Consider the following 23,972-nt stretch of genomic DNA (forward strand, 5'->3'; position numbering starts at 1 on the left):
TCCAGTTCTCAAATTGAACCGACGTAACGTTAGTTCTTGAGTTTTTGATTATCAATTATTTTTAATCTCAATGTTAAATAGATTAAACGAAAGATTTTGTATTTCGATTATTTTTCGAATTCACAAATTTAAGCGACAAAATCACAGCCTTATATACCGATTATTTTTTCAAGTGTACAAGTCATAACCGACAAAACGACAGTTTTTATTGATCGATTATTTTTGGTGACCTCATGTTAAATCAACGAAACAAATTATTGTTTCGATTATTTTTCGAAAATAATTATCGATTATTTTTATAAATTTAATCGAAATATTTAGTAATCGTTTCTGATTGGCGATTAGTTTTGGAGTTCTCAAATTAAGTCGATAAAGCCACAGTCTAAGATTATCGATTATTTTTAATCTCAATATTAAATTAAATAGATTAAGCGATAGATTTTGACTATCGATTATTTTACGAATACATAATTATATTTGAGCGAAAAAGTCGCAGCCTTAGATAACAATTATTTTTTCGACTTTTGAATACCGATTATTTGTTAAATGTATACATCATAACCGAAAAAATGATAGCTTTTGATTCATCGATTATTTTTTGTGACCTCATGTCAAATCTACAAAAAAAACTATCGTTTAGATTATTTATCGAATTTTTATCGATAATGAATATTATCGATTATTTTTCTGAATTTAATCGAAATATTTGGGAATCGTTTTTGATTGGCGTTTATTTTTTTAGTTCTCATAATAAGTCAAAAAAGCCACAATTTTAGTTTATCGATTATTTTTAAGAATTAGTGCAGAGCATATCTGTTTTTGTTTCCCAATTTTTTCATTCTCTTATAACGAAAGTTATCAGCAATACGATACTATAAGATATAACAGAGCGAGGACTTCCTTGACTAAATTTTAATTTTCATAATGCATGTATGGTAAATACCATGTATTCCTATTTAACTTCGTGTTGCGTAGTTCCCTAAATGCCTGGATTTAAGTATGCATTTAATTTGTTTTAGCGTCCGCAGTATCTGTGCTGCAGGGTTAACGCAGCATTGCTGGTATGTTTAAATATTTACATTTACTTATATATGTATGTATGTCCTTTTGAATAGCATTATAGCTCATATTACTTTGTTGACATTTGAATTTGGCATGTTTGAACTCTGTTGAAGTGTCGAAAAGTAAAGCAAATATTTTGTCATTCTATATATTCATCTGCACACGAGGTCTCAGTGGCGTCATTCGCCATTGACGGGAATATTTTGTTACAAAATTTTAAATTGAATTGATGTTGTTGGTCTTCTAGTATGTGACTATGTTAATCACTATATAGCATTATCTGTACCGGAAAATCAGTGAATAATTAAATTTCGAACTGCTTCAATGTTCAGTAAGTCAATGCCACCTTGCAAGTCTTTTTATGATATCACATTCCATTCTTACTGACAAACAGCACTAAAGCCACACCGAAAGACATAAAATAACAGCACTTATACATATCTATAAAAACTCCAATAAATCTTGTTGTGCGTAATTTCATTGACAAATTTATACTCAATTTCTAAAGCATTTCAAGGTAAACACAATTTGATTGACATGCGATACTCAAGCGCAGACTAACTGCGTAAATCCAATAAAAAGCAAAAATTTGCATAAAATACAGTTTGCATGTATGTGAAAAGATTAATGTAAATGTTTCTGCGCAACAGCTTCAGCCAGTTTGTCTGTAATAACATTTCCAGCATATGAGTCCTCGTTGTCCTTTGTGTCTTGCAGGCGTTATTGATTGAGGCGTAAAAGTAAATATTGATTGCTTACCTTTTGCGCCGTTTCCGAACCTAACACAATATCTCTCCGGTAATTTTTCACTCGGGACAAAGTTTTTATCTGCAAGTAAATGGCAAATTAGCAAAATGCCGAAATGTCTGTCCAAAGTGCGACTTGACTTTGTTGATGCGTGGCAGATATGCCATTCACTCCTAATGTCACCTTTTGAGGGTGCTAGGTAATTTATAGGGTAATATGTGTGACTGTACATATACATTTACTACGTGCTACATACCTATGTGCCTAAGTAATGCATAGACTTCGCTTTCAAATGAGTTTCGAATAATTCATTACGTGTGCGTAATTTTTATTACTTTTTCATGAGAAATTGCTTACCTGCATACTTTCCATAAGGTTATGCGTTACGCTTCAAGTTCAATAAAAAAAGAGAAGCTCAATGGGTCTTCGTTTGCATGCGTTCAAAGAGACTATAAGATTTTTATGTTCTCAGTACTTTGGAGGAGATTACTTAATAAAAGCATGAGCATGTTTATTACATTTGAACATTAATATTAAACTTGATCTTGTGCTATTTTTAGACATGGTTTGGTATGAGTTATACATCCAATATTCGTGCTGGTGTCGTGTTTTCTTATCAATTCCTCTACAACAAAAATTGTTTTTGATCAGATTATCTTTTGATTTCGGATCCTCAGAAGCTTCGTTGAGTTGGCCTTTGGCCTTTATGTTTACCTTGCCTAACCAGTACCATTTCTTACAGCTGCTTATGAATGCCAATTTTTGCTTGTGATAGTTTAATGAGTTCCATACGGATTTTCCCTTGACTATTGAAGTCGGCAATCGCAGTTTTGACATCGTGGCCGGGGCAGCTCTCATCGGTATCTTTAATCACATCGTTCTTTCACGTTCATCCACAAGTGAGTGAATGCCAGGATTCGGCGACGGTGTCTTTCTCCTACCATGAATCCCACATCGGATTTGCGCTCCTTTATATGACTACGGTAGTAAGTGACACAAGGACTCGTCTCTGTTTTGTCCCGTCCTTCGCACTTCTTGAATGGCAGTGATGTCAGTATTTATTTTTACGAGTACATCAACTAACTGGGCAGTGGCATCTTCCCAATTATCGCACCGAACATTCCAGGTCTATCTTTTAAATCGTAGTACTTAATGAGTTTGCCATGGTCGTCATAAAAGGTGGGTCTCTCGTCCGAGGCAATGGTTTTCTTTTCATTTAGGGCGTTTTTTTATGTGGTGGGTCTTGAATTCAGCGCACAACCCTGGGGAGGAATGGTTCGTCTTCTCACTTTAGCTCGCCTTCAAACGTATGAACTTTGGCTACCCAGAGGATAATTGATCTAAGACCGAAGCCGTGAGCTGCTTGAGTCACATGTAAAAAAATCGTTTCTGGACACTACCAAGTGAATCGGGTCCAGAAAGCCTTCCTTACTTGCATGAACTTTTACACATGATTCATGAAGAGAAGTTTCGGTTTGATCAATTTGTGCGTTGTGGGCTGGAATCCAGATAGAAAAGAAAGTATCTATTTGTCGGCCTTGGATTTAATACTGTACAGTTATACGAGACGTTCGAACTCAAGATTAGAGCCAACCCCCTACCATTTTTAACTCTCTGGGTAAAATGTTCCTCACCGTGACTCTACGATTTTAGCCCCCTATTAGATTAAGAGCTTTCTGCTGACAATTTTCTCTTATAATATCAAGATAGTTATAGAAGCTTATATTTTCTATACTATATACTGTCAATATTTTGAAAAATTTTTGGAATAAGTATTGTAGTTTGATAAAAAGTACTATATACATATACATACATACTATATTATATTAATTAAATATTCTGGAAAAATGTTTCTGGCGTAGAAAAGTCTACTCATTCGAAATGGTGAGAGAACTTGAACCTCTTTATTTAATAACTCATTATAATTCAAGGCTAAAATGAAAGTTGATTAACAAATTTTGTCACTTCTAGCAATTAGAAACCTACAGCTCGTGCTTAACCGTAATCAACCTTTGGGCTTCTAAGAGATGTAGGTATAAATTCTGCAAATAAAGCAATAACTCGTCAAGCACAAGTAATAAATTGACAAGTATTTGCGATACTCGCATATTTATAGTTAATTAAATTAAGCAAAAGATGGCGAAGGCAATAACTGCCATAAATGTCAAGCTCAAGTCACTTGTCTCTTGCCTATTTATCGGCATAATCTACTCAAGGACACTCGCAAGCGTGTCGTTGCATTAATAGGTCCTAAATGAATTTTCTAAACGCAAAATAATTTATTACTATTGTTGTTGTAATATTTCTTGATTAATTACAGGCACAAGCCAAAATAGTCAGCCATCATAAACCGGCAACAAATCATCCCGAAAAGCCATTGCAAGGGAGTAAAAGTGCGCATTCGGTTTAGCTAGTCGCTTCAGAGTGTCGTTGATCGCTTCAATGGACACACAATTTCATGTGACCCGCCAAGGACGGGCAGCGCACTATAACGGGCGAGTCGGTATGGCAAGGACGTCGACTGTCCGAAGCGTGCTTATTGTCATGCTTTCGCGAAAACTGAGTGACTCCATCACTGCTTACTTGCAATACATTGCGTTGGCCTTGCTCCAATTTTATTGGTGCCACTAATTGATTAGATGCGTGAGTGGGGAACGTGTTTTACGTGCAATCGAGAGAGTATTGTACAAAGTAGTGGAAAAAATTAAATTGACACAAACTAATTTATCTAACTTTGCGTCACAACTCGGGAGCAATTGTCCACTTAAAGGGTGGATGGAAAATTTTGGGGTGAATGAGGTAGCCAAATATTGGTGTTAGAAGCAAATTTGGTAATTCGTTTGAATTTTGCTAGCTTATCTCCTTCTGTATATAACTAAGGAATTTCAAAAGATAATTTATCTTTAATTTGATGGCCGGAATATTGTTCAATCATCTTTCGTGAAAAAGTTCAGTCAATAATGCTCTGAAGACGATCTCAATTACGGATTCGGTTTCTAAGGTCGCATACCATAAAATTCGAAGCCAGTGCTAAGAAATCATAAACAAGTGACACCTGTTAATCTTCTCTGTTTTTAGAAAGCCCTTATAATTCGAAATCAATAAGGACTGACCGCTAACCCGCTCGGTTAGGGTTTTAAGAGGCCCAATTGCAAACAAATCTTAAACTTAAAAGAATCTTAATCGTTCTTAAGTGAGTTAAATTCATTAAGTCAAAGTATGAAAAAACAACAAAAAGCAAAGCGTCAAAGAGAACCATCACCTTTAAATGAAATTTGCTATAAATTCATTTTTATTTACAAACAAATAATTATTTTACGAGCACAAGGAACGCACGTAACACGGCTCGGCTTTAATCGCCCACAAATTGTCGATATTGCGCGTTGATTGCCGAAAACAATTGAGTTAATTAAGCGCTGGCACGTTCGGCTACTACACACACATTTACATATACATATACAATATATATGTACACGAATATTTCAAAATTCAACGTCCTTTGATCAATTAGCTGGAGATACACTTTGAGGCAGGTTGAACATTATGCAAGTAGGCAACAACGTAAAAGTAGGTCTCCATTAGTGAGAGTGTGCACACGGGTGTAAGAGTTTTTGGAAATTTTTATGTTTGGAGGCAATTACAGTGTTTCAGGTTTTGTAATTTCAAGTGATAAATATAGGTTATATACATTTTATTATAATATCATAGATAAATTCATATATTTGAGGTAAATTTTAAAGACATTTCTTAGAACGTTTAAAGAAGGCTTGCATTCTTGGATGAGAGAGTGTAAAATACTTCAAAGCTTAGCAAGAAATTTCAAAATTGAGTATCCCTATTAGAAATAAAACTTATGTTGTGTGAAACTTCTCCAAGAAATTATTGTTTCTGTTCAAGCTGGTGGCATTCAGGGCATAGAAATGAACGAAAACATCAAAATTGTGACTGTAAACAGTGACGCATGAGTTTTATTGGTTTTTAGGTGATAGAAAATTGCATGTCTTTTCTGCGATTTGCTTCGTTTATCTAATTGAAGAAAGCCACCAAATTAGCCATTTTAGTTTGAAACTTTTTTGCTTTTTTTTTTGGTTCATAGTATTACTTTAGTCACTTCCTTACAATTTCAATAAACTTTAGCATTTATTTTAACACATATTTTCTATAAAGAACCCCACTGTATACCGAAGTGCCAATTTGTCACAAAACTGTATACACTCACCTCTCACCACACTTGGCATGTTGCTAGACTAATTAACAGTAATAATATTTTCCTGCACGCTTCTTGGCACGGGTGGAATTCATTTTCCAACTCAACCTTGTGAATTTAACTGTGTAAGTGAAGTTGAATGGCTTCGCAAACACAAAAACACACACAAGTCGGGTCGTGGATGTAATTAATAATATTGCGACCGTTTTGTTTCTCAGCAAAGTTTTCATTTTGAGATTTTAGATGTCTTAGAAACTTTAGTGCAAGTAAGAGATTTAAAGGTTCGTCAAGAACTTTATGCTTGAAGAGCAGCTGAACTTTTGAACTTATTCCTTAAAACTCGTCGCCTGGAAGATATTATTTTTCGTAGATTAACCAGCTTCATATAATAAATTTCTGTAATTTTCTTACACTTCATTGCTGCTTAGCGTAATGTAAGCAAGTAAGCGTCATTTGCGGTCAACTTTTTTCTCAGACGCATCATTTTTCACAGTTTATTTGGAAATTTAGTCGAATCATGTTTGCCGCATTTAAGTTAGTCCTCGAGCTTTTTGTGCAAATAAATTTGTCTACAACTCAAGTGCTTTGACCTAGACGAGCGGATAGATTTTATTTAACAAACTTGTGTGGAAAGTGAAATGCATAAAAAATTTGATGGTCTTTCCAAGGATGAATGGAGTGAATGTACATAGCATGTGCGATTGTGAGTATTGCAATATCTGTCTGTCTAGCACCTAATTTGGATCGAAGTGTGCACAAAGGATGAGAAGACAAAGTACATATAATAAAATTACTGCAGTTTCATGGATACTGTAAAATTCCTATCAAATAATAACAAGAATTACTACTCTTACCAACTGAAGAGCTCAAAAGGCCTAGTTGTTGTAATAAAAGGTATAGAGTCTTCGGTAGACTCTAACGACGTTAAAGAAGCACTAGAAGAAGGTGGTTTTAGCATTAAATCAGTAGTAAATATTTTTAACAGGAACAAAGTCCCACAACCAATGTTCAAAATAGAATTTATGCCAGATTCTAACAAATTAAAGAAAAATGAAATACACCCGACTTACAATTTAAAATATCTTCTCCATCGCAGAATCACCGTTGAGGAACCACACAAGAGAAATGGTCCAGTACAATGTACAAACTGCCAAGAATATGGACACACGAAAGCATATTGCACTCTACGAAGTGTCTGTGTAGTATGTGGTGATCTACATCCCACTTCAAAATGTACTCTTAAAAAAGAGGATTTAACTAAAAGATGCAGTAATTGTGGAGGAAATCATACTGCTAACTACAGGGGTTGCCCTGTTTACAAAGATTTAAAATCGAAATTGTCACAGGGTATCCAAGCACGTCGTAATCAAATGATGAATATTCCATCTAATGAAAATATTAAAATCCCCGTCCATATTTCAAAACCAGTAAATCTTAAAGACAATGCTACACAAGGGAGTTATGCAAACGTTGTGAAAGGCAATACTACACAAATGCAATTGCCCCAAAACCAACCAAATGGAAGCGTTGAAACTATGATTTTAAACCTTACCCAATGTATGACACAATTTATGGCTTCAATGCAAAATATGATTCAAGAGATAATCAAATCTCAAAACCAAATGTTGCAAACTTTTTTAAGTAAAAAATGAGTGTATTGAACATTTGTTTATGGAATGCTAACGGTGTTAACCAACATAAATTGGAACTTATTAGATTTCTGGATGAAAATAGTATCGATGTAATGCTATTGTCAGAAACTCATCTTACGAACAAAAACAATTTCTTTATACCGGGATTTAGACTCTATGTTACAAACCATCCAGATGGAAAGGCACATGGAGGAACAGCAGTGTTGGTTAGAAAACGGTTAAATCACCACACATCAGAATCTTATGCCACAGCGCAATTACAAGCTACAACAATAACTATAAAAAATCGCTGCGGGGACTTAAATCTGACGGCCATATACTGCCCACCTCGGTTTAAAATTACAGACATCCAATTCAAAGACTTTTTTGAAACACTAGGCCATAGATTTATAGCAGGTGGAGATTACAATGCAAAGCACACGTATTGGGGCTCACGGCTAATTAACCCGAAAGGACGACAGTTGTACTACACTATTATGAATAAGCATAATAAGCTGGATATAATATCTCCTGGTAAGCCGACATACTGGCCCAGTAATAGAAGAAAAATACCAGATTTAATAGATTTTGCTGTCGTCAAAAATATAGATAGATCGCTTATGACAGCTGAAACATGTACAGACTTATCATCTGATCATTCTCCTGTACTAATAAAGTTATACGAACAGCCCATGATATTTGAGCCGAAAGTTTCTCTAACATCACATAAAACTAACTGGTTGAAATATAGAAAGTATGTCAGCACCCACATCAATATTGATTGCAAAATAAATACAGGAAGAGACATTGATGAAAATATAAGAGAAATTAATGAAGTAATAATTAATGCAGCTGTATTGGCAACACCAAAAAGAAACAACAAACCAGTAGGTTTTAGAAAGATCACTAATAATGAAATAGAGAAACTTGTAAATGAGAAAAGGCGAGCTAGGCGGGAATGGCAGTTAAATCGATCCCCTTCAACTCTGCTTCTACTGAAATTTGCTGTACGAAAGTTAAAAAAGCGCATAAACGCGATGAAGAACACAATACTGAAAATTATATAAAGAAATTGTGTTCAAACTCTAGCAAGCAAAACTCCCTTTGGAAAGCACAAAAGTCTTTCAAGCCACCAGTAGATTCCAACATGCCTCTAAGACAGTTGAATGGTAATTGGGCACGTAGTGATGAGGATAAGGCAAATTGCTTTGCAAATCACCTAGAAAAGGTATTTCAACCCAATTGCCCAAAGAACAACTTTGAGTTGCCAACCTTGCCCAATGCCGCAAACGATTCGCATGTGTCTATTAGAACTTCTACTTCTGAAGTTACTAGAATAATAAAAGAACTTAACCCCAAAAAATCACCAGGACATGATAATATTACCCCAAAAATGCTAATTGAGTTACCAAATATTGCCGTAAAGGTGCTCTCTTTGCTCTTCAATGCAATTCTTAATCTCGGACACTATCCAAATTCATGGAAAAAGTCGCAGATCATCTTGATAGACAAACCTGGGAAAGACTTAACACAGCCGTCTTCATACAGACCAATCAGTCTTCTACCCTGTCTTTCTAAGATATTTGAAAAATTGTTACTATCAAAGATGACTCCTTTCCTCCACGAAAATAATATTATACCAACGCACCAATTTGGCTTTCGTGAAAAACATGGCACGATTGAGCAAGTAAATAGAATTACTAACGAAATAAGAAAAGCATTTGAGCACAGAGAGTACTGTTCAGCTATATTTCTAGACGTGGCTCAGGCGTTTGATAAGGTATGGCATGAGGGCCTTTTATACAAGATTAAAAATATTCTACCTTCAGAATTATATAAAACATTGGAATCGTATTTAAAAAATAGAAAATTTATGGTAAAAGTGGGAAATTTCATATCTGATGAAAGACAGATAAGGGCTGGTGTACCCCAAGGCAGTGTTCTAGGCCCAACACTTTACATCATATATACAGCAGATCTTCCAACAGCTAACAATGTATTAACTTCTACTTTTGCGGACGACACAGCTATAGTGAGCCGTAACAAATGCCACATAATAGCATCAAGAATATTAGCCGAGCACTTAAGGTTTGTCGAAGAATGGCTAGCCAACTGGCGTATAAAGGTAAATGAACAAAAGTGTAAGCATGTTACATTTTCGCTTAGACCAAAAATGTGTCCGGCAGTAAAAATTAACAATATTTTAGTACCCCAAGCGAATGAAGTAACTTATGTTCACCTAGATTGAAGGCTCACGTGGCGAAAACATACTTATATCTAGTGAAATAACTTACTTGAAGATAAGAGCCGCAAATGACTTTAAATAAAAACTCTAAACTTAGCCTAGACAACAAAGTGCTTTTATATAATGCGGTCATAAAGCCGATTTGGATGTATGGCATTCAACTGTGGGGTACGACCTGTGCAACTAATATAGACATAATACAAAGGTTCCAATCAAAAATGCTTAGATCAATCACGTGTTCACCATGGTACATGCGTAATGAAAATATCCATAAAGACCTTGGTATTTCTATGGTAAGAAAAGAAGTAGAAGACAGCAGAATTAAATATATATCTAAACTCCGTGATCACCCAAACCCTTTGGCTAATGCTTTGGTACATTCCTGTGATCAAACACGCCTTAAAAGAACAGATATGCCCGCGTACTGAGGAGCAATGTATCACCAAAACAGCTCAATCACTTGCTTGAGCGTGTCTAGTTTTTAAATAGGTTTAAGATTTTATTACTTATTGTTAGACTTTCAAAACAAAAAGCAGATTCAATAAATAAAAGATATTGAAACAAAAAAAAAAAGTTTTTATTAGAACATGGATTTTATGTTGGTAATATTATTTACTAGCAATTTACGTCACGTTGTCACTTCCAAATCACATCACACGGTGCGAGAGTCGCATAAGCACTATGCCTGCCTCATTTATATAGAGCCAGCTGGCAGCCAATTTCCCGCGAAGTCAGCTTGTCGCTTCCGAATCACATCACATCGCGGCGCGAGCGTCGCTTAAGCAATGAACAGGCGCGGTGCCTGCCTCACTTATATAGAGCCACGCAGTTTCACACAAAGAAAAAAATTGCCTTAATTAGTTTATATTATTTGTTCTCTTTCCTTACTATTTAATTAATATCTTGCCACAAAATTGAAGGATTTTTATACAATGATCGACCGTGAAGAAATCGTTGCCTTGCTGAGCTTTGGCGATTGCTCATTCACTTTCAATTTGTTTCACGGCGAGAAATACTTGCTGTAAGCCACAAGATATAAATGCTTATATAAATTAATATGCCTGTATGTGTGTGTAAGCCTGAATTTTATATAAACAAAAGTTTACAGCAACAAAATCAACAAATATCAAGAGAAAGGTGTGTGAACAAATATATGTATTTATACAAGCAATGAACACAGCTGGCACTTCATCATCATGTGGGTTGCCATATGCGCCGTTTGTTGACCTTGTGCTTGCACAGACGACCGGTCATTTGTAACTCTGTTTGTTAAATTCGCTGAATTCTGTTTTCACCTCGTCTAGGCGTCCTTGCATGCCAAATATGTTATAGAAGGATATATATAGATATACTATATAATATATTTATGTTTAAATATGTTTTAGGTCAAAATTCTCAGTTACTGCAGAAAATATTTAAAAAAGAATTAGTTTAGAAATAATTCTTTTATATATAGTAAGCTGAATATGAACTTTCAATATATTTATCAAATATGCCTCAGAGTATCAAAATCATCATTTTCATTTTTTCATTTTTTTCTGTATCATACAAGTTCCTTAAATAATATCCTCTTTCGAAATATCTCTTCTATCTAAACATATATATTTCTTTATAGCTGTAAAACTATATGCAATTTCGAGCTAAAGTCCACTTTTGCAGAATGTGTGCTTGTAAGTGCCCAGTCGCTTGCTTGCATTTGTATTCCGCCCTTTTGCATGCCCGCATCCAGCAATTTGCTTGGTCCTTCTTGATTGTGTTTTACTTGCGCGAGGTGGAAATTTGCTCTTTGTTTGCAAATCCAATTTCGTAATTAGCATTTCTTTTGTTTAACAGCAGCATTGTTGCCCTTTTGAGGATTTCATTTCTATTTAGTTTCGGAGAAGCGGGCGCAGTCTTGCTTATGCATTTTAAATTAATTCCTTTTATGCAATTATATTTGATGTTAATTACAGGTTACTGTTAGCAAAAAGCGAAATTCTTAAAAAAAAAAACAATTAAATTTAAATTTTAAGGGTTGGAAAGTATGTTGTGTGAGTTTGTATGAAATAATAATTATATTTCTGAAGAGGTTACATGGGCTTTCTCGGGTAAAAAACAGCATTTTTCAACAATTTTTTCTCAGATAAAAAGCGAAATATTATATTAAAATTTTTTACTGTTACAAATATACACTATTAGCAAAGAAATTCTGAAATTTTTGAAAAAAAAAAATTTTACTCGGTTATTGCGAGGCCATTTCCGGTGATCCCTTGGAAAATAGATGCGCCCGTGTTGGCAGGATAACTCCTAACAGGATCATCTATAGTGAAAAAATACGTGTTTTAAGTAAAACCTTAACTTAGAACAATGACGAAGGAAAAATAGCTGAAAATTGGATTTTTGGCAGACATTTAAAAAAAAATTAAAATTTCGCGACAATTTTTTTTGCAAATAATTGTAATCGAAAAAAATATTCGTTCAAGTCTTTAAGAAATATATCTCAAAGACCTGTGTAAAATGTCATGGAGACCGGATGAGTAGTTCTCGAGAAATCTTGCTAATCGGCTTCAAAAACATAATATCGTGCCGGCGGTTGCGTATTCGCCTGATTTACTTTCGTGTAACTTCTGGCTATTCAGTAAATTCAAATGACCACTCCGAGGACATCGTTTTGACGCAATTGAGGATTAAAAAGCGGAATCGAAGAAGGCTCTGATGGCCACCATGACGGAGGAATTATCCAAGTGCTATGATGACTGGAAAATTCGTTGGCATAAGTGTATTGCAGTGGGAGGGGATTACTTTGAAGGAGATGAAATGGACAAAACCCACTTTTCACATATCCATAACCTCAGATATATGTACTTTTCTAACCCGGTGTGACCACTATGGCCCACTAAGCCATGTTGCGAAAGAAAAAAAATGTTGTAATGGCTTGAAATTGAAAACATCAATTACTTAGCAATTTGTCGAAGCATAAATTGACATTTTTTTTTATTTTTGCTTGACAGGACACTTTATATTGTGGTTTAATAAAATATAAATTGCTCAGCCAAGCAGACATAGCCATTATTATACCTTACCGTTCCACCAGTTAAAAGCTCCTTAGAAACAAAAATTAATAAAAAAACAATCAAGAGGATTTCAATCTGTCGCACGAAAGCTAGCATATGTGTACCCGCACACACACATTCATAGTCAGTGAAGTGTAATTTACCGCCGTCACGTGCTGTGTGTTTGTGCAGTCAAGTGTGTATTTGAAATGTGGCGGCACATTCTTATCCTTTGACACTTCATGCACATGAGTTACGCGCAAACCCAAAATTGCTCTGCGTAAGAAAAGATACATATGTGCTGCAGCAGAATATTAACGTTTAATGGAGGATAAACGATATATGTAGATAACTATATGTGTGTGTGTATAGTTTTTGCAATAATTGAATATGTATACAACAGGAGTGAAATATGTTTGTGAAGTATGTATTTCAAGAAAATATGTTGAATAGTAAAGCAAAGTAGAAAAATTTTTCTACTCAGATTATTATGTTATTATATGTTTCATCTTTTTTTAACATTGTAGTATCCTATAATAGGATATATAATAATTGTATACCAATTTTTTAGCAAAAAGAGAATACTCCTTTAACACACAGAAAGTATCCTCCCACTCATATATAATTTTTTAAGAATTTAACTAATTTTTCACTCATTACAATAAAATAACAAATGTCTTTAATTTATGTACTATATACATATGTATATATACATAAAATTTTTGTATGCTGCACATTCTTCTCTGTAATTGGCTCCTTATTCGGCGCATCTGCGTTGGTGTCTATAAATCGGATTTTCGCCCACAAATTCGGTGTCAACGAACGATAAGCTGTGTCAACAGGTGACTGCCATCGCCCTTTAAGGGTTTAAGCTTTGGCAATAACAGTGCAACTTTACATCCCCAACCAACGGTTTGCTTGAAATAAGCTTTTTGAAAGTAAAGCTTTGACATGTGCTGGCAGACTTACTGTAAGTTTCGAAAGCTTTATGTTAAAAGAGTTATATACATATATATTTCTGTGTTATCTCTGTAAGAAAAACTGCATGTTGTTGTAAATAAAATGCAAAGCTTTTTGCCAACATTTTTTTTATGAAATTTTGAAATAATTTAAAATACGAGAAATAATTTTCAAAATATTTAAATGGGCCTAATCTTCATCCGAATGATCTTTTAGCCAGAAATTCAGTCCAGATCAAAGTTTTAAAATGCTTAAAGCTTTAAACACACAGGTTTTACACTGGTCTTTGACATACAATTCCTAAAGTTATAGAGGAGGATTTTTTTTCGGTTACAAATATTTGAAAAAAAATGTCGCGAAATTTTTACTGAAATTTTCATGTTTTTTAAAAAATGACTGCCAAAAATCCAATTTTCAGTTTTTTTCTTTCTGCAAGTTATAAATTAAGGTTTTTGCAAAAAACCAAAAATTTAAAATGTATTATAATTTTTGAAAACCAAAAGGGTGACCTAATGTCATACTCTGAAAGTCCAAATTATATCCTAAACACTCTAGTGTCATCAAAATTTAGCACTCTCGCAGTTCCACACATAAATTATTACAAGTAGATATATACAAACCCTGAAGAAAGCGAACAGTCCCATATATTTCGCCTAATTGTGTAAGAGATTGTAAACTTTTATGTGCTTTTTGAATTGCTTTCGTAACACTAAATTGCAAACGATAACTGTCTACTTAACTAGATATACGACACAAAAAATGTATAATATATGCACATTCATATATGTATACTAGCAGGTACTTGTCTGAAAATATATGAAATGAAGTTAAATGCCTATTTAATCGCAATGGTGTAAATCACAAATTCAATTTGCATATTTATTTAACTGACAGTCAGTCAGTCGGCCGTGAACTTGTAAATGAAAATTGCTTTGTGTGCGGGCGTTGAGGTGCGTGCCGGCTATTTAGTTATCAGCACATAAATATTTACTTAAATATATGAAATCAGGTGCAAATGCCCACACGAGTGTAGCAAAATGAAGAAGTGATAAACAAATTAAACAAAAACTGGCAAAGAAAAGTGAATGCGAAAAAATATTAATTTCCTATTGCAATGCACACAGTTGCACAGAGTAATTCATTTCCGTCATAATGTGCGCAATTAAGTTCACTCACTTGTAGGTAAAGGTGCAGCCAAACTTGATATCGGAAAGTGCTTTTTGAATTATTTCGAAATTCATTTACTGCATGAAAAGTAGTTGTGAAAAGTACTTTCATGTTTTCGGTTATTACTTGTGAAAGTTAAATTTGCAGAGTAAAGACTAACTAATGAAGTACTCTTCGGAGCTTAATGGTGGTGTATTATTAAAGTTATTTTATATACATGTCCGACGGTGAGCGTGAACTAGTCGCCCAGTACTTGAGGTATTGATCTGAAAGTTTCCACTTGTCTTGTTCTCTTCAAGAAACTCCTTATTTGACAGAATCGCCGATATCTGCTCAACATATCATATAAATGTTTGTCAATTTCTTGTATGGAAACCTTCTGTTGCCAGACTATAAACATTTGGAAAAATTTTTACTTGTGTAAAAATTCTGCAAGTACTTTTCGAAATCCCACACAGTTCGTCTGGCAAGTCGAAAGCAGTTTACTTGCCACTTCTGAAGTCAACTTTATACTTGCAATCGTGCATATTTACATGAATTTAGTTGCACACGCTATCTGCGCAATTAATCACCTTTCCACATATACATATACACGAAGTGACAAACACCTGCATTTATATGGAGTTCATTGTGATATGCGTGTTGGAGTATCGCTTGCTTTTGTTGTATTGCTTGCACAAATAAAATAAACACGCTTTTGTACTCTAGCGCGCGTTTTTGATTTTCCGCACATGTCATGTTCTCGCCGCTTCCCTCAGTTTCAGACTCCTCAGCCTCCTCCATATACATAGCTCCATGTGTTGCGTGTGGCACCTTTAAGCAAATCGCACAATTGCCGATTGTTGACGACTGTGTGATCATGTCGATAATTGTGACAGATGCATTCGCACTTTTATGAAAGTAAACATTTTTTATATCTCTACGTGTACACAGTGAAATATTTGTATGTATGTATGCATGAGTGCAAGCCTTTGTGCGAGCGTGTGTTGTCAATCAGCAACATTCGTGCGTGCAAATCATGTCAGTCAACGGAGCTCAGATACTTTTGCTTTCCTGCATGCATGCATGTTTTATAATGTTAATGTACATATTTTATTGTTGCTGTTATAATATGCATGCGCGACATGTATGGAACACCGTTACACGTACGGAAACTTAATTTATTCGAAATATAAGTGTATTTATACGAATATATAAATAATTTCGCTGAAATGGAAATCGATTGCGTACAATGTGAGCTACAGCTAGCTGGTTGTATTTAAACAATTTGGTTTTCTGTCCGTGGAATAAATAATGTGATGGATATGTTGCAAAGAATACAATGAAACTGATACACCTTTTCTAAGGTTTAACAGTAAAACCGAATATCCTAAAAAACGAACTGCAGAAAAAGGCCCTCTTTAACCTCATTACTAGGGTTCCATCAGACATTTTCGATCGTTGATCCTTAATGATTTCGTTCGGTGAGACAAAATTTTAACTGAGATGTAAAGGTTATATTTGGTGGGCAGTATCTTTCTTCGATTAATTTAAGTTCGATAACAGATGTTCGTTTATTCTCCCTAGATTACACTTTATATTTGCAAGTTTGCTGAAAACGGAATAACCAAACTTTCAGTAGTCATTCGTTAAAGTTTACAATGGCTTTCTTCTTCTTCTTTATTGGCGTAGATACAGCTTACGCGGTTATAGCCGAGTTTACAACAGAGTAACAGTCATTTTCTGCTAATCGGAGACTCCAAGTGTAGCCAGGCCCTTCTCCAACTGGTCTTTCCGAGAGAGTGAAGGTCTTCCTCTTTCGTTGCTTCCCTCGGCTATCACTGCGTTGTGTCGATCTTCTTTTCACGGGGTTTTTCAAAGACTTGACGCGTGGTGAATATCTGGTCAGTTGTTGATTAGCCAGGTCTAAAGCCACACTGATAAGGACCAATTAGTTTATTGACGGTGAGCTTTAATCTTCACACAATACACTCGATGTTGAGGAGGCTTATCTCACGGTAGTTGACGCAGATTGAGGGGTCTCCCTTTTTGTGGATTTTACAGAGCACACTTCCAATCGTTGGGCATGCTTTCGTCCGACCATATTTTACAAAGAAGCTGATGCATGCTCCTTATCAGTTTTTCGCCACCATGTTTGAGTGGCTTGGCCGGCAATCCATCGGTCCCCGCCGGTTTCTTGTTCTTCAGACGGTTAATTGCTATTCGAACTTCTTCAAGTTTGAGCAATGGAACGTTTGCTTCATCGTCATCGGTTGCGGAATCGGGTTCACCTTCTCCTGGCGTTATGCTTTCACTGCCATTCAGCAGGCTGGAGAAGTGTTGCCACCATAAGTTTAGTATGCTTTGGGCATCAGTCACAAGATCACCCTGGGGGTTCTACAAGAGTATGCTCTCGTCTTGAAACCTTCTGTTAGTCGCCGCATCTTTCCGTCTATCCCATCCCGCATGTGTAGGCAGTCTGCTTTCTCTCCACTGCGGCACGGCATTCCTCATCGTATCAGCTGTTCTTATACATTTTTGTCAAAAAGAAGGCATTTTAAATTTGTAAGATATGGAAGAATTGCTATTCCGATTGTGCCTTTTCTTAAAAAAGATTAGGAGTGAAAAAGTAACTTTTCATTTCGGAAAGGATCTCCTTTCTGAAGCCGTTGTCATACCTATTTAATAAGATTTTTGCATTCCTATTAGTGTGCATGTCTGTTCTTACATGTATCTGCTCTCTCATATCACAATAGTTGTGTGTTACACACACCTTATTATGTGTTTATTATTAATTGTACGTACGTATGTATATTCAATTAGCACTAAAAGTTACTACAATACTATAACGGCGAACAATATACCGCTTGCTACATATTAAACATCTGTGTATGTATGTATCTACATGAAAAGAAGTAAGAATAAATTCGTGTCGAACCAAAAAGTGAACTTTCTGTAGAAAGTACAGACGCTATCCTTGTAGGATGGATTTGAAAATTGTTACATTGAGAGCATAGAATTCATGAGCAGCGAGTTTGTGGACAGAAGCCGAATGATACATAAAAAGTAATTAACAGAAAAAACGAAGACACAGATGGTCAGTGTATTTGGGCCTAGAAAGATAAATCTGAACGGAAATCTGTATATTTTTGTTATATTTGGTAAGCTTTGTGTTTTTTGTATATTATATTATATTTCTTTATATTAGATAACTCACCAGTTGCTCGATGAGTGGCTGCTGAGAGCAGATCAGCACCAATTCTTATGATTTTTGAAGTAGAGTTGCCTCATATCATTGGAGTTCTAGTATGTGGGAACTTCCCTTATCTAAAAAGGTTTTTAATAGCCATAATGGAAATGTTAGGTTCACGAACTCAGTTGATGCACTTAAAGTTTGCAATCTCTTTGAAATTTAAATTTAAACTTATATAGACAGCTGCTATACAGTACCCTCCCCCAACCACCATTATAATTTTTTTTATTAAAAAAAAATAATTTTTTATTAAAAAAAAAATATTAGGTTTTTGAAACTAAATTTAAATTAAAAACTAATTTTCAATAAATTTTCGATTTTTAACGAAACTAAAATGATTAAAAATCCGAAATGAATCAACAACCCTTGGTTTAAAAACTGCTGTATTCATTTGCGGCGCTCAAACACATGTGTACCAGTTAGTGTGTGTGAGCAGGTGTATGGTATGTTGCTGAATGCAATCAAAAAATTAACAGCAATAACAAAACAGCATTTAACAATCCTAATAACAATTGCATATGCTATAAGAGTCACAAAGCGGGCACTAATAATAACGGCAATTGTTCATTGCTAAAAGTAGTATTTACGCAAATCCACAAACACACACACACACACGAGACTTACTATCAATAAATTTATATACATATGTATCTGTATGCTTTGGGGATTTGTTGTACAAGCGTGATTGCAATTTCGTGTTGTTCATTTGCGCCGAACTCATCTCTACTCGTACTGTAGCTTATGTGCGTCCCGAGGCGCTATGTCCAGCTCTAATTCATTTACACTTGTAGATAGAATTGCCTGCTTAATAAAACACTATGCCACATGTAGACATGATAGTTGTTGTTGTAGCCTTTTTTGTATAGCTAAGAAATTGCGACAATCGTATATTGAGAAAAAAGAATATTTGTTGTATGCGCATAGCTGAGGGAATTCACATTGTGTTCTCATGCCATGAGTGCGGGGATCGTTTAAGTGAGCTATTTTAATATTACCGTAATTTATTTTTAGTCAAACCTTAACCTGTAATTTGGTTTACTCAAGGGTCAAGGTAGGTTCAATGTAGAAATTCATCTTTGATTTGTTTGAACTTACTTCACTATTATTGAAGTTGAAAGAGGGAAGCGAGAGCATTTGCAGACAAAAAAGGAGAGAGACCAAAATGCAAAATGCATATTAACGAAGAGCTTGACATGTTGGCTAACTGAAGGCTTCGGTTTCCGACCCAGAACCCCCAGAGGTAATTTAGTGACTGATGCTCAGAGCACAATAAAATTATGGAGTGAATATTTCTCCAGCCTGCTGAGTGACAGTTCAAGCATATATCCCCAGGAGATGGTGAAGCCGACATTGGGAAGACAAGGGGAGAAGGAACCTGACTATACTTAAAAGCTCTAATTGGCGCCAAACAGCGAAAAAGAAGACCACGTAGGCGGTATCTACGTCAATGAAGAAGAAGAAGCGCCCTGTCACGGTGATTCTAAGTACTTATTGGACCGCACTCGTGTTTACTAAATTGTTTGGTATTATTAATGAGTTTGCAAGAATTGTAGCTCATAAGTCATTCAAGTTTTGAATAAAATTTAAACAGCTTCTTATTTAGTGACATTTTCAAAGTAAATTGGTTTGATTAATTTCAGTTCATTCAAAAACGAGCAGTCATAGATTATATGAAATTTCTGTTTAAAAAGAACTCGATACTACAACAAGCTGATTATTTTGCGTGAAGTATTGACCGCCAGTAAATTAAGCAGAATGTGTAACTGATACGACGAAATCATAAGCCACAAATTTGCTGACAATTTCGAACTAAATGCGCATTATTAAAGGCATTTGGTAGCACTATCGGGCTGGCGGGTGTAAACAGCTGAGCAAATGCCGCTAAATAGTAATTCTCGCACAAGTTCTGGATTTGTTCGAGGCTGTTTGTTTGCTGTTCACAACTGTTTGTTTATTTTAAGGGATATTCTTTTGTTTGATCAACTGTATTAACCGTAAACAGTAATAATGACTTGCAATCTGCGGCTTCATTGAATCGCGTGTATGGAAAATTTATAATGAATATCGGTTTTCATGCGTCGTTTGTTGCACAATTTTTTAACTAATTGAATCTGCAGGCACAAATAGTGCATTGCAAATAATGCATTTGATAGCTCTGTAGGAAATTAAGAATTATTATGTTTAGTACCCTTTTCGGACAGGTAAATTAAATTAGTACAATAAGATCGTAATTGAGAAGCTATTTTTTGCCTTTCGCCGCTATTTCATAAATGCACAATACCAAATTTACAGCCTGGACAACAACCAGCATAGTTAAACTCCACCAAATTTGCAGTATGGACAGAAACCCGCAGAGTTGAATTTCAGTTTCAACTCGATTTCAATTCGATTAAGAATTAATGTAATGAAATTAGTTCGGGAACCGTCGAACTATGTAGAGAGCTCTATTTCCGTTACCATTAAAAGTTTCTCGTCCTCGCTTGGCCACTGATAGCCAGCTGTTCATTTGCTCAAAAGTAAATAATACCTTACCTTTAAACTAATTTCACATTTTACTCAAAGCTTTTATACTTATAATTATACGAACAATTATCACTTCAATAGACCTAATTATTATAATTAGAAGTTCAATGAGGTAAAGTTGCTTTGTCATTAAGTGTTTCGATCACATATGTGTTCTAATTGAATTTAATTCACCACACGTTTTTCTATTTTATATATAGGGGGTTGGTCTACAGTTTGCTCTTCACTGCGTTCCTCTCTGGCTTCGTCACCCTGTAATTAGATATCTTGAATCAAAATAACTTAACAATAATTTTTCTTTGGCATTGATTTCTACGCCACTACATATGTATATCTTCGTTTTAATATCTCTAGTTTTAAGTCAGCTCCGAATGACTGATATATGAATTTGTACTACAACCTTCTCCAGCTAACTGCACTTATGTGAAAACTGTATTTTTCAATGAGTATATCTAACTATATTCTATATAAAGTAGGCTTATTATCTTACTAAGGACACCACATTATTTAGCAGCCTGAGGTGTTAAAAATCAACCTTTTCATTTCACACTTGATTCACGAAGTCATAAAATACACGTCACGCTTTCTCATTGATATCGTAGTTTGCTATTTTATGCAATTGTCACTTAATTAATATGCCTATCTAACATAGGTATATATTTGTTTCGACTGTTGTTAAAAGTTTGCCTAAGTCACGTGTACAGCATTCACAAAAACAATATACATATTTGTCCTAGCCTTGGGTTCACACTTCCACTAAGCTTGTTTATCCAAGTCGCACACCTAATAAGATGACCCTTGATCAAAAACTGAGGCAACATAGTTTGAGGATAGAAAATTTTGTTGATATTATTTATAATTGTTGGAATTAAGTGAAGTATTATAATAAATAGGTTTTTATTGTTAAAATATTACTATAACCAAGTCATGGCAGAAATTATTCGACTACAGGGGGTATGAATCTATTATTGGCTCTGCAAATTTCTGAACATTGACCGCAAAATAAATCAGACCGGATTATTAGGAAGTTGGTTTGATCGAACGGGAGTTTTGTCAACCTATATCATTCGGTCTGAAGCTATTCGAGAATGGATACCATGCTTGGGTTGAGAATGCTTGAGGTTTTCTTCTATGAAAGGCCTGTATACGGATCTTTATTCTATCGGACTTTAATCTCCAGTAATTAACTAATTGAGTCAGGTCACTTTCTGCCGGAAAATACTTGAGTCCCTAATTTATTTCCTAAAGATTTCCTAGAGATATAGAACCTAAGAAGGCGTTCCGCAAGGCATTCTCTGGAATAGCCTTGAGAGCCGAGGTGCATGCCATTTGGATCCCCTTCGGCCTCGTTTGCCACTCGGAAGATTGCCTTTTTATTTCGGGATCATACTCAAAGATTCATGACTCGTCACCTGTGATTCAAAAATCGGGGCTCACCTTCACACATGTTCAAATTTTCTTAACACACTTCCACTCGCCGCAATTTCTAGCCGTCAGTGAGAACTTTTGGGACTATGCGCATTTTCATGTGTTTACATTGTCATGAACGACAGATTTTGATAAATTTAACATTTTTATCGGTGTTTGTCGAAATCGCAGGTCCTTCAGCACGGTTTTCATCAGCGACTTCTTCCCGGTCCTTCAAAAAAGGCCTAGCGCCACCCAAGGCACGCTCCGAAGTACAGTTGCGGTGGAAAAAAATCAGTTCAATTACTTTCCGGACAAACCCTGTATGATTGAAAAAAAAGATTTGATCACAAAAAATTGCCCTAAATCTGATCTAAAAGCACTTAAAGGCAAGGGTACCGTCAAAAACCTTATTTCAGGAAATCAAGAACGGTAAGAAAGCGAATTGCTTAAAACGAGAAAATGAGCTCGAAAGTGTTTGAGTTTAGTTCAAGACCTTCGAGGGAATATTCTGCAAAAATGTTAAGTGAATTTTTTTAGAGTATGTTCAGATCTAAGATGTTCAAAACAGACTATGGCATTATAAAAGACGTCTACAAAACATTTAGTGACTTTAATTACAATGCTGTGTTAACAGCCTTTTCTGTTTTCTCAGCTCAGCAGCTGTTTGACTTCTCTTAACTTCGTATTCCACTCTCTTAAATCAGCATTACGCTCTTATAACTACAACTGAAATAATTGCACGTACGTGAAATCAACCTCATATATCACTACAGCTGAAAACTTTTTGCTTGGTGCTTTCTAAGTGCAAGGCAAGGGGCCACTTAGGGCACGACGAGCGCCAGTACACTGATATAACAAATGAAAAAACAATAAAAAGTTAAATACACTTACACATACCACTAACTAATATATTGTGAAAGAACACCGACAGACAGCTGACGCTCACGAATCACCCAAACAAACGGCAAAAGAGCGACGCTGACATCAACAACAGGCACCAACAGTTTGCCGCCACATTGGGGCGATCAGTTTGCGCTCGTGAATCGTAACGTGCAGGTGGTGGTTCGATCCATTCAACGGCACAAAATCGTCAAAAAATAACGAGTATTCTGAAAATTTTTTTGTATTTTTATTAGTTGGCTTTTTGTTCGAATTTGTGCAGTGAACTTCGCGCTGAAGAAAATATTTCGAATAAAAAGCGCAAAAAGGTGTAAAAATAAAATAAAGTGTCTTATGAAGGAGTGCAAAAGTTGAATATGAAGAAAACGTAATTTCTCCAAACCATTTAGAGTGTTTGCAAATCGAGTCGTGGACGCCAAGCAATAAGCAAAACGCGTGCTTGGAACTTTCGAGCGATAACCCATTTAAGTTGTGGTAATAAAAATTTATTTGAAAATAAATGAAAAATAAAATAATAAAAAAGTATATAGTTAATCAAAATGCAGTGTGCATATGTGTATATATAAAAAGTAGATATATATTTATACGCGCGAGTGTGTATAGTGTGCTGAGCGAGTAGTAGGGCACCAAAGAAGTGGAACACAAAGCAGTGGCTCAAAGAAGAAGCTGCAAAAGTAGTAACTCCACAAATTCAGTTAAAGTGCAGTGGTCGCTAAGAAAGCAACAACAAAACAAACAAAACAGCAGGCGAGTGAATTGGTGAGTTCGGAAGGAAAAAAAAGTGCAAAATTTATATACATATGTACTAGGTATTAGATTAAGTCTCTGCAACAGACTGTATTAACTAAATAATACA

At 35.3% G+C, this 23,972-nt stretch overlaps 1 protein-coding gene across 2 annotated transcripts in view; it reads left to right on the forward strand.

Moving 5' to 3' along the window:
* Positions 1 to 23,972, forward strand: part of LOC105230829 (dual 3',5'-cyclic-AMP and -GMP phosphodiesterase 11) — a 167,147-nt gene that overhangs the window by 20,635 nt on the left and 122,540 nt on the right. Inside the window, exon 1 of one of the 2 annotated variants that reach the window (XM_049449121.1) lies at positions 23,234 to 23,875. The exons of the other annotated variant lie outside the window; for it this stretch is intronic. The gene's annotated coding sequence lies outside the window, so the exon portion shown is untranslated. Of the gene's footprint in view, positions 1 to 23,233; positions 23,876 to 23,972 lie in introns of those variants that run through there. 2 annotated transcript variants of the gene reach the window in all.

This window comes from Bactrocera dorsalis, chromosome 1 (assembly GCF_023373825.1).
Source record: "Bactrocera dorsalis isolate Fly_Bdor chromosome 1, ASM2337382v1, whole genome shotgun sequence".
In the NCBI taxonomy this organism is placed as follows: Eukaryota; Metazoa; Arthropoda; class Insecta; order Diptera; family Tephritidae; genus Bactrocera; species Bactrocera dorsalis.